The sequence below is a fragment of the Apium graveolens genome, chromosome 5 (genome assembly GCF_009905375.1).
Source record: "Apium graveolens cultivar Ventura chromosome 5, ASM990537v1, whole genome shotgun sequence".
NCBI lineage: Eukaryota > Viridiplantae > Streptophyta > Magnoliopsida > Apiales > Apiaceae > Apium > Apium graveolens.
Window position 1 is genome coordinate 39,037,539 of NC_133651.1, and position 10,467 is coordinate 39,048,005.

Consider the following 10,467-nt stretch of genomic DNA (forward strand, 5'->3'; position numbering starts at 1 on the left):
TAATTAATTTTCTGATTTTTATATAATAAAATAATAATTAAATAATAAATAAATGGTATTTATAGTTATAAAATGATACCCCAAATTATTTAGGGCATAATTATATTATTTAAAAAAAATAATTAGCCCAAAATTAATAATTAACGAGGAATAATTTTTAATCCAATAAATACAAAAATTATGTCAAAATTTCCCAAAAATTATGAATAATCCAAAAAATTAAAAATATTGAATATTTGATAGTCCCATAATTTTATAAAAATAAAAATACAAATTTTGTAGGCTTTTACGTACTGATAGGGGCCGGAAAAATCATTTTCACGAAATAAAACAAATTCTAAATTAACTAGATGTTCGGAAAAACCATATGGGATACGCCACATGATGCAAAATAAGGCCAATTATTCTATACGAAAAAATAGCTATTAAAACGAAACTAGGAAGTATAACTTTTAATATAAAAGTGTTTAACACATAATAAAATATCTGAAAAATATCCCGAACCACACAAAACACATATAGCACATAACAGATAACATCTTCTAATCAATCATAATTTATAATGTAACACCCCCAGATCCGGGGTCGGGGATCCGGGTCGTCACGGTCTTTCTTTCCACAATATCACTTCACTTAATTAATAATAACAACCTTATGCTGTGACCCCACACTAACACACACCACAACCCGTTATAGTCTCAGAGATGAAATTTAAATAAGTACAAGTCTTTGAATCCACAATTTAAAAGTTATTACAACCCAAAATGATTACTTGATAAATTTACAGTTAATTGCCATTATCTGCCACAAGTTATAATTATACATAATTGATTCTCAAAAGTAGATGGTCTGATCTACAATAGATCTACCTCTGCAGCTATAGCAGCTACAACATCAACGTGAAGACGCGGGACGCTTCCCACGCGCTTACGCTGGGTCTGCTGGAGTCTGGCCATCTTTCCTAACTGTTGTTGTGTGATGAAGAAATAAAGCAAGGGTGAGCAGCAAGCCCACCAAAATAATATGTATAATGATTTACAATATATGAGCCTACTCATAATACTCATGAAAGTCTTGGTCAAAAGAAATGAACCAAGTTTGATATCTTAATGCGATGAAGTCGCAAAATATTCAGTATATATACATATATACTTTTCAAAATATTGGAAGTCTTCTTCCATGCATAATATACACAAAATCCCAGTGTATAACTGTATAAAAATATCGTTGCAAGGTGATCTCATATATCTAACCTTGTCTCAACGTTTTTCTGAAAATCTTTGTCATTCATAAGACAATTATTAATTAGATATAAGTTTAAAAGATGAGGTTACCAAATACCCCAATATACTTATATCTTTCCCAATACTACTTGAACTACCACCATTCAAGTTATAATCAGTTTCAAAAGTTCATCCCACTGATGAGACCACAAGATAAGACTTGAATAGATTCAATCTTTGAAATATTATTGAATGAAATAAAGTTACGAGATACTTTATTTAGTCCCGATATATATATATCCACATATATATATCTCTTAAACATTTCCTGGAACCTCTGTTATGTAAAGTATGAACAGAGTTTAAAACATCCAATGAATTTTGGAAAGGAAAAGAATTTTGGCATAAACCCGATATCTCGCTGATCAGGCAAAGATACCAATAAGTAACCTTTTCTACTGTAGATGGATGAATTCCTCACTGGTCATCACCCTGGTCATAATTAAGACCTATGCTGGACTGCCACTCAGCCACTTATGCATTTGATGGACTCCCACTGAGCCACTTACACAATAATAGACCGTACCCCGGTCTGTCGCTTATGCCGACTCAATGAGATGGGCTTACTTCCCGAACGTTGGGCAAGTAATCAATTCATTTACCAAATCTGCAACCTCGTTGCGAATATAAAATACACCACAGAGCCGGACTCCCCAGGTTTTTGAGCGAGTATTTAAATCCCCTTTAAAAAGGAAGATCTTAAATATAAAAATGAGTTTTGGGATCCGCTCTGACTTTTAAAAATCATTTTGAAGACTCGAAAACACTTTAAAGAGTGTTTGGAGTAAGACTGATTTAATGAAGTAAATCAGTCCCCAGAATATTAGAAAATATCTGAATATTATTAATTAAATAATATTCCCATAAAGAATAATCTTTATAAAAATAATTGAAGTAGAAGTATTAAATTTATACTTGAAACGAGTATTAAATAACCCAAGATATACTTATATGAAAGTATTATCTTTATTTGAATAATCGAAAATAAGTTTGATTATTTACACCTTATTCTTTAATAAAATAAAGAATATATCACAGCAAATAATCGGAGTCATAGATCCTCAAATGAATATTCAAATAATATTCAATAAATAAAATAAGCTGAGTCATACTACCTCGAATGAATATTATAAATAATATTCATTAAATAAAATAAAGGAGTCATACATCCTCAAATGAATATTCAAATGATATTCAATAAATAATATAAAAGAGTCATAAGCCCTCGAATGAATATTCAAATAATATTCAATAAATAAATAAAAGGAGTCATAAGTCCCCGAATGAATATTCAAATAATATTCAGATAAATAAATAAAAGGAGTCATAAGTCCTCGAATGAATATTCAAAATAATATTCATTTAAATAAATAAAAGGAGTCATAAGTCCTCGAATGAATATTCAAAATAATATTCATTAATAAAATAAAGTTTAAAGTTATCGAATAAACCTTATTCGATTAATAGTTTGGAAAACTATAACCATATATATATATATAAATATATATATATATATATATCCATATCCATATATACAAGATTACTCGGGATCCTCGACTCCCGGTTTTAGAAAATATTTTCACCTTTGGGTCCCTATACTAAGGGTATATGCAACTACTTGCTTATTTCTAGCATAGGTATTATGCAACTATAAGCATTGAAATCAACAGATAGATAACCAGATTACGAAACAGACATGCATATATACCATATTAGCATGCTCCAATATATCGCAAAATTTGCTAATAACAATCATGCAATATCACAAGATAATGCATATACATATATTTACATCACAGCAACAGTATAACGGGTAGAAAACTTGCCTGAGCGACTGGGGGTTACGAATGGCTCGGGACGAGTCTGGTAACCTATAAACAACAAGTAAGTTGGAATTAAACCAAAGTCACTTGTGAATCTATACTTTAACTAACTTAGACTCTAACGCTTGTTTTGCGCTCACTGATTCGCTTAAGTCACTCGGGTACCCTCGGCTCCACCATTTTTAATAATTTAACCTTTACGAGTTTTAAAGCGATTCCTTCGCGAGTGTCTTACCAACTGCCTAACACACTTACCATAAATGTTTCATACTTCAATTAGTCCTTTTTGGTCTTTAACCTATGTTTCAAAGTAAGGCGAGGGGAAATGTTTCGTTCGCAAAACGCCGTTACTTGAAACGGTCGTTTCTCCTAAACCGTAAATCGGAATCGAACGAACTACATATCAAAACGAAGCTCGTAACATGAGCTATCTAAACATGGCAGTGGTCACAATCTAGCAGGGGGTCCTCGGGTCCTAATGTTATGCACAAAACAGTCTAAAGAAAATCGGACGTTACGACGGCTATGTTTACGCGATTACCAATATTTATACCACTCCAATTCTTTACCAATTCACTACAAACCACCCAACCATCATCAATACCTCAAACACAACTTATATCAAGGCAAAGTCAGTCCATAATCTCAAGGTTTTCCAACTTATTCAACCACAAACATGATCGACTAACCATAACTTAAGATTCATTAACCATTAACCAAGATTCACAACTTCAAAAACAACCCAAAACCCATTAATCTCTACATACACAATCATCAAGCCTCTCATGAACTCTAATACTCATTTTATGCTCTTAACTTTCAATAACAAAGCTTGGTTAAGAGATTATACCTTCCTTGGAGAGTGGAGAATCAAGGGGATGGCTTGGAATCATCTTTAAAGCCCTTATCCAAGCTTAATCTAAACAAAACTTCAAGAACACAAATTTTAGTTCTTGAAAACACTATTCACCATCTTCTTTGATGATTTATAGAAAAAGATTGGCTTGGATTTAGAAGCTTAAACTTATAGGAAGTATGTAACTTAACTAGGAGAAGCTAGGATAATTACCTTGCTAAATAATAAGTGGAGGAGCTTGAACTTCCATTTTTTAAGAAGAGAACCCGAGAGCTTCATGAAGAAGAAGAAGAATTTTGTGTTTTACCTTGTCTTGATTTTTTGGTTGGTTGATTTGGTTTTGTTTTTGATTTAGTAAATTACCTTCTTGCCCTTGGATTTGTGTGGTTACAAAGCCACCACACCTCCTCCTTCCCATGTCATGCTTATCTCATCCACATGATGTCATCCTTCCTTCCTTGTCTTCTTTCTATTGGTTGGATGACATCACTCCCATTAATCCCTTTGATTAACTTCCTAATCGTTTGCCTAATGACCGCTGATCTGTTATACGGTTCGCTTAACTTTCGTTCTCGTTTATCGTTTGAAGGATCATACCCGGGATCTTATTACTTAGGTTCCCTTAACCTTTCTCAATACATTATATTCCTTTTTATGATCCTCTATTATAATCCTTTAATTTAAATCCTTTTTATTCTGTTACCTTATACTCAATTCTCTCCGTATCTTATGGATTTCCGGGAAAAACCAAAGTGTTCTGAATTGGATTCTGACGATCTTTACATACACTTATATACTTCATAGAGTACTAATAATATCCCAGAATATCCATAACAGAACCCCTACATAGTGTGGCATGAAAAGTTTTCTCATTCAGCAAAAACACTATTCATAAGGGTTTCAAAATTTCTCAAAAATTGGGGTTATTACAGTCTCCCCTCCTTAAAAGGATTCCGTCCCGGAATCAGATAGAAAACAAATGGGGATACTTTCTTAGCATTACACTTTCTAACTCCCGAGTCAATTTTCCACATTGTGGTTCTACCACCAAACTCTGCCTAGTTTGATAATCCTTCTCTTAAGCACTTGTTCCTTTTCACTCTATAACCCTTCCTGGTTGCTCCATATAGGTTACGTCGGGTTGCATATCTATGCGCTCATATGCCCCTATTTGACTGGCATCCGAATTACACTTCCTTAACATTGATACGTGGAACACGTTATGAACTTGCTACATATTCGGGGTTAGGGCTAGCTTATATGCTAACTTCCCAAACGTCTTAATATATCCAAGGGTCCAACAAATTGTAGACTTAGCTTTCCTTTCTTTCCGAACCTCATCAATCCTTTCCAAGGGATACCTATAACATTACTAGGTCCCCTATTTCATACTCTTTATCCTTTCGTGTCAAATCAACATACTTATCATGTCCATCTTGGGCTACTACCAGCCGTCCTCTGATTAGATCTATCATATCCTTGGTCCTTTGGACTACTGCGGGTCCGAGCATCTTGCGCTCTACAACTTCATCCTAACATAAGGGAGATCGACATTATCTTCCCTCAAGGATCTCATAAGGCGACATCTCGATAATGACATATGATCTATTGTCGTAAGATAACTCAATCCGAATTAAGTGATCATTCCAAATTCTTTCAAGTCTATTGCACAGACTCTCATTGTAGCTTTTATCATTAGAGCTTCTGCTTCTCAATACCCATTCTTTTCCAGTTCGTAATCGCTACTACCTTCCGTTCCTAATATTATACTGGTTATACTTTTGCTCGTTAGCGTTCTATAACCTTTTAATAACCACGTCAACCTTAGTATCACGAATGTGTTCCCATTCCGCATACTACCACCACTTTATTACTCCTTTTTCAGTTATTTCTATTTTCCAAAGTTTGATTAATCATATAGAAGTAAAGGAATTTGTTGAGAGATCACTATGATCATGAACACTTGTTATCTCGCATAGTTAGTACAGAAGGTGGCCAGCCTTTAGTACTTGACAAGCAATTAAACTATAGTTGGTATCCTACTAGGCTTCTATCACACAGATAGACAGTCATTCGGCAATACCTCCCCTTCTGGAAGGGTTGTTCTTCTCAAATTACATGAAATGAAAAGAAGAGAAAAGAACGAACTGAAGAGAATTGTATATATATAAAAAATATACTGCCACAAAATATCTGGCTTGGAACCTACCTCTGAACTATAGAGGTTTGTCATAGAAGAACAAAACATATATGTATTTATATCAACATCAAGTATTATAGCATCGCATTTCACGTGCCTAAATATTTTCGCTATCCCGTCCATCATTCTATGGACCCATGCTCTTCCTCGAGCTTATACATAATCACCTTTGAAACTCCCTCGACATCGAAAATCGAATCTGGGATCTCATTCTATATATCACCGTTACTAGGATTTTATGCTCGCACCGCAACCTTCCTCGTATAATAATACGACTCTCTATTGATAAGAAAGAATAATTATTCACCAGGTAGATACTCTACTTAATTAGTCTATCAATGGTAACTTATACACTACCACGACCCGATTAGTGGTACTCAATCTCAACACCCATTCCAATACAACTCTCACGGTTGTAATCAGCTCATTAATCGCAGAATCATTACTGCCTTACTATGGTCCACCACTGACCTACTGTAGTCATTCATTTTCCATGAAGTCTTAATAACTAACCATACGGAGTCCATACATCTCGTATCTAATTCTCCTAAGGAGTTAACATAACCACCAATCACAATTCATGAAGAACACTCCAAACTCTGACGTACTTTCATGACATGAAGCAGATAAAATTTGCAGAAGAGTTTCGCTCAAAGCAACGATAGCAGGTTAATACCATTCTTAATCATATGCCTTCAATAGAAGACTTAACTCAAAGGTTTGTTTAGTCCTTTTTGAACTATGGTCCTGGCTTATCTCAAGATAGTATCTTCTGAGATAGATAGCCCGCTCATGGCGATTACACGAATTAAACCTTTACTAACTACTATTACGGTTGGGTATTGCACAGTCATCAGAAGGAATGTCAATCTTCCAAACCATAATACAACCTTCACAGTTTTAACCATCATCACTGTATTCCTTTGGCACAAGTGCCTATAATTATCCTCTTACCTTTAAAGTGTCGGCCACCTCTTTGGTCTTTCCTGATAGTACAATTTCCTTACAGTCAATGTCATTTTAACCACCTCTAAATAATTTTCTACCTCATTTCAATCACAGCTTATGTGAAGATGTATTCCTTAAAATCTGATGAATAAAAAAAAATCACCATTTTTCCATAAGTTATTGCCTCAGTCTTTAGAGGTTAATCACTGTCACGACTGACTCTCAACTATACTTAGAACATCTTTTATCTTAAGTCCTAATTGCCTAGAACAATTTCAACCTTTACTGGTTTGATCCATACTTTCTCGTGGTTTAACACGTGCCCCACTTGGCATCATTATAATTACGTCATATTTCCTTTATCCCCATTTCCATTCTTGAGAATTTTGAATATTACCTTTTTCCTTATAAAACCTCTAAGGTTATCCTTCAATCGTTCCTCCTGTATTCCCTAGATACAGGGCATATCACAATACCATTTACTAATAGTAGAACCATTGTCTATATACTTCTGAAGAATTTCTCCACTGATCCTTAAAGGTTATTATTACCTTAACCCTTTCCAAATCATACTGTCAAAACTCATACCGTCCCTATTAAGGGTGAAATGCAAACCTTTATGCATTCCCCTAGGATTCATTTTAAGTTACCGATGTTCTAGCCTTAATTCCACCCTTAAAAGGTACCTGCATCCATCCATGGATAAATCAAGTCATATTTCCTCGACAGATTATCTTATTCATCATTCCCACCTCGATAGTCGATACCTAATTTCATAATAGCATCCTTATTCAAATTGAGGTCAATCCATATGGCCTCCAAAAGATAACAACGGTTATCCGCTTGTCTTGCCTAATTTGGTAACGATAACAAGGATGTTCTGGAAGATATTGGTCATGTTCAACGTGAACTTCTTTCTAATAATTCCTTATTTACTTCTGTTGTTTATCTCAACAGTCACCTCAATGTTGGGATATCTTTCATATCTGGCGTCTCCCTTTCTGGGTATCATGCCACCGGTCTTACACTTTACCTTCTTGAAGGTCACTTCCTTCACCCAATTTTCTTAATTCCTTACTTTCTTGTCTCCTCAGTCTATCCGCGTCTCATTATTTATCCTTCGAATTATCTCAAGGTTTCCTCGAATCTTCCCAACTTACAGGGGATAAAATATATGTATCTCTTATACCTTCAACCATCAATTTAACTCATGGTGAATCACTCTCATCCGGACGATTACCTACTTTTCTATTTCTATTGCTATGAGTCTTTAGGGTTTCCTCATACCCGACTCCCTTATCATACCTCAAACTCCTTTGCCTTTATATCCCTTTCCACTTCAGTTCCTTTTTATTTCCCTTTCTCTTATCATTATTTCATGAACCATCACAACATAAGCATTGATTCCAAACATCCCGTCATTCTGGATTCGTGTCCTCAGAACGAATCTTGATAACTTTTACAACTTAGATTCATAATTTATCATACTCGTCTGCCTTTGTTCTGGCTCTAAAGCTTTTACACTATCTCCTTATCTTTGGGAATTACTTTCCCGAAAAACAATTGACTGAACTTAAATCAGTTTATTATAATCTCTTGTTCCGTGCCTTCCTTGGCCTTTTACCGGCGGGTGGCCTCTCTCTTAGGAGGGTAAGTGATAAAAACAGTCTTTTGTGATTCGTCAATCATTTAGAATCTCAAATGATTCCTATATTTCCTTTAGCCAGGCTCTTGCCTCGACTGGGTCAGCTTGTTCCTTGGAACTCTGAGAGCTTAGCGATTTAAAGGTCCTGAAAGAATTTCCCACCGCACTGTCTCCTCAGGGTGGTGGTTGGGGATAATAGTCTAAGTTCTCTTTAGACAGGTCCATGAATTTCCGTATAGGAGTACCGTCTCGGGTCTCCTTATCTCGCTCGACTTTTTGTTTCCTTAGTATGAAATGTTTCATCCTACTCCCCATAATTGGGGTCATCTTTTAATTTAAAATCCTCATTTTTCACTCCATTATGTCATGGGTTCCTTCTATCTTGATGGCGACCTCCCTGACTATCACGTTCAGGGTTTGCTCTAAATCTTATTCCTCAAACTATGGCTCTCATCTAAGTTCTCATCCTTAAGCTCTTGAACTTTCAGAACCCAAATTCTATAGGAATACCTCATTATTCCCTTATCATCTTTCTCAGTATTAATCTCATATTTATTTGTTGGCTCTCTGCCTTCATTCATCACCTTTTTTTCTGGCACAATATGCTCTTTTCCAATAATTCGGTCTCTATTGCAATTTCAAACAGCTTTTCGGTACCGGCTCCGGTTACCTTCACTACTATTTCCATTTTCTCAAAATCTCTTATAAACTCTCCCAAAGACATTATCATCTTGAGTCTCTCCTTTTTACTAAGGGCATCAGCCACCATATTGGCTTTCCCCGAATGATAAAGAATCTCCCAATCATTATTCTTGATTAGCTCTAACTGCCTCCTATGGCATATGTTGAGCTCTTTCTACGTGAAAATGTACTAGAGCACTTATGGCTTAGGTAATTCTCGCACTTCTCTCCATACAAGTAGTGCCTCCAATCTTTAGGGTAAAACTATTGCCACGAGCCTAAGCTCATGGGCGGGGATATCGAATTTCATATTACCTTAATTGTCTTGACATGTACGCGATTACCTTACCGTGCTGCATAAGCACGCACCCTAAGCCCTTGTGCGAAGCGTCACTACACTTCACAAAATCTCCTTTTCCATCCGGCAACGCCAGCATAGGGGCCGTCACCAACCTTTGCTTCAGTTCTTAAAAGCTATTCTCGCATTTCTCTGTCTATTCGAACTTCTCAGTCTTACGAGTAAGCCGCGTTAAAGGGGCTACTATCTTTACAACTTGAACGAACCTCCGGTAGTGACCGGCCAATCCTAACTCTGGTAGTTTCCCCTAACCATGGTCATCAATTCCTCAGTGGTCCTTTATTCATTCTTGTCAGGATCCTCCATGGGATCCTCCTCAATAACTATCCCTTCTAGGACAACATCATCAATCGCTACATCCTCACTATCAACATCATCCGGTCCTGCATTAGGACACTCTATCGGATCCGCAATCCGATCTCCAATTAGTAATAAAATATCATCGCGATGTTGCTCCTCAACCTCAGGGTTCGGAGTCCCGCTACCATATATGATAACGAACTACGCTCCTATCACGATATTTATAAGGGTTCCCATAAGGGTTTTAACTGTCAGTGCTACGTTAGGTAGCCCGACTATGAACTTGGCAAGAGTTCTTATTATCTTAGTTAACTTATTATCTTAACGTCCCATCATCTCTGAGGTTTATAACGCTTAGCTCTGATACCATTTC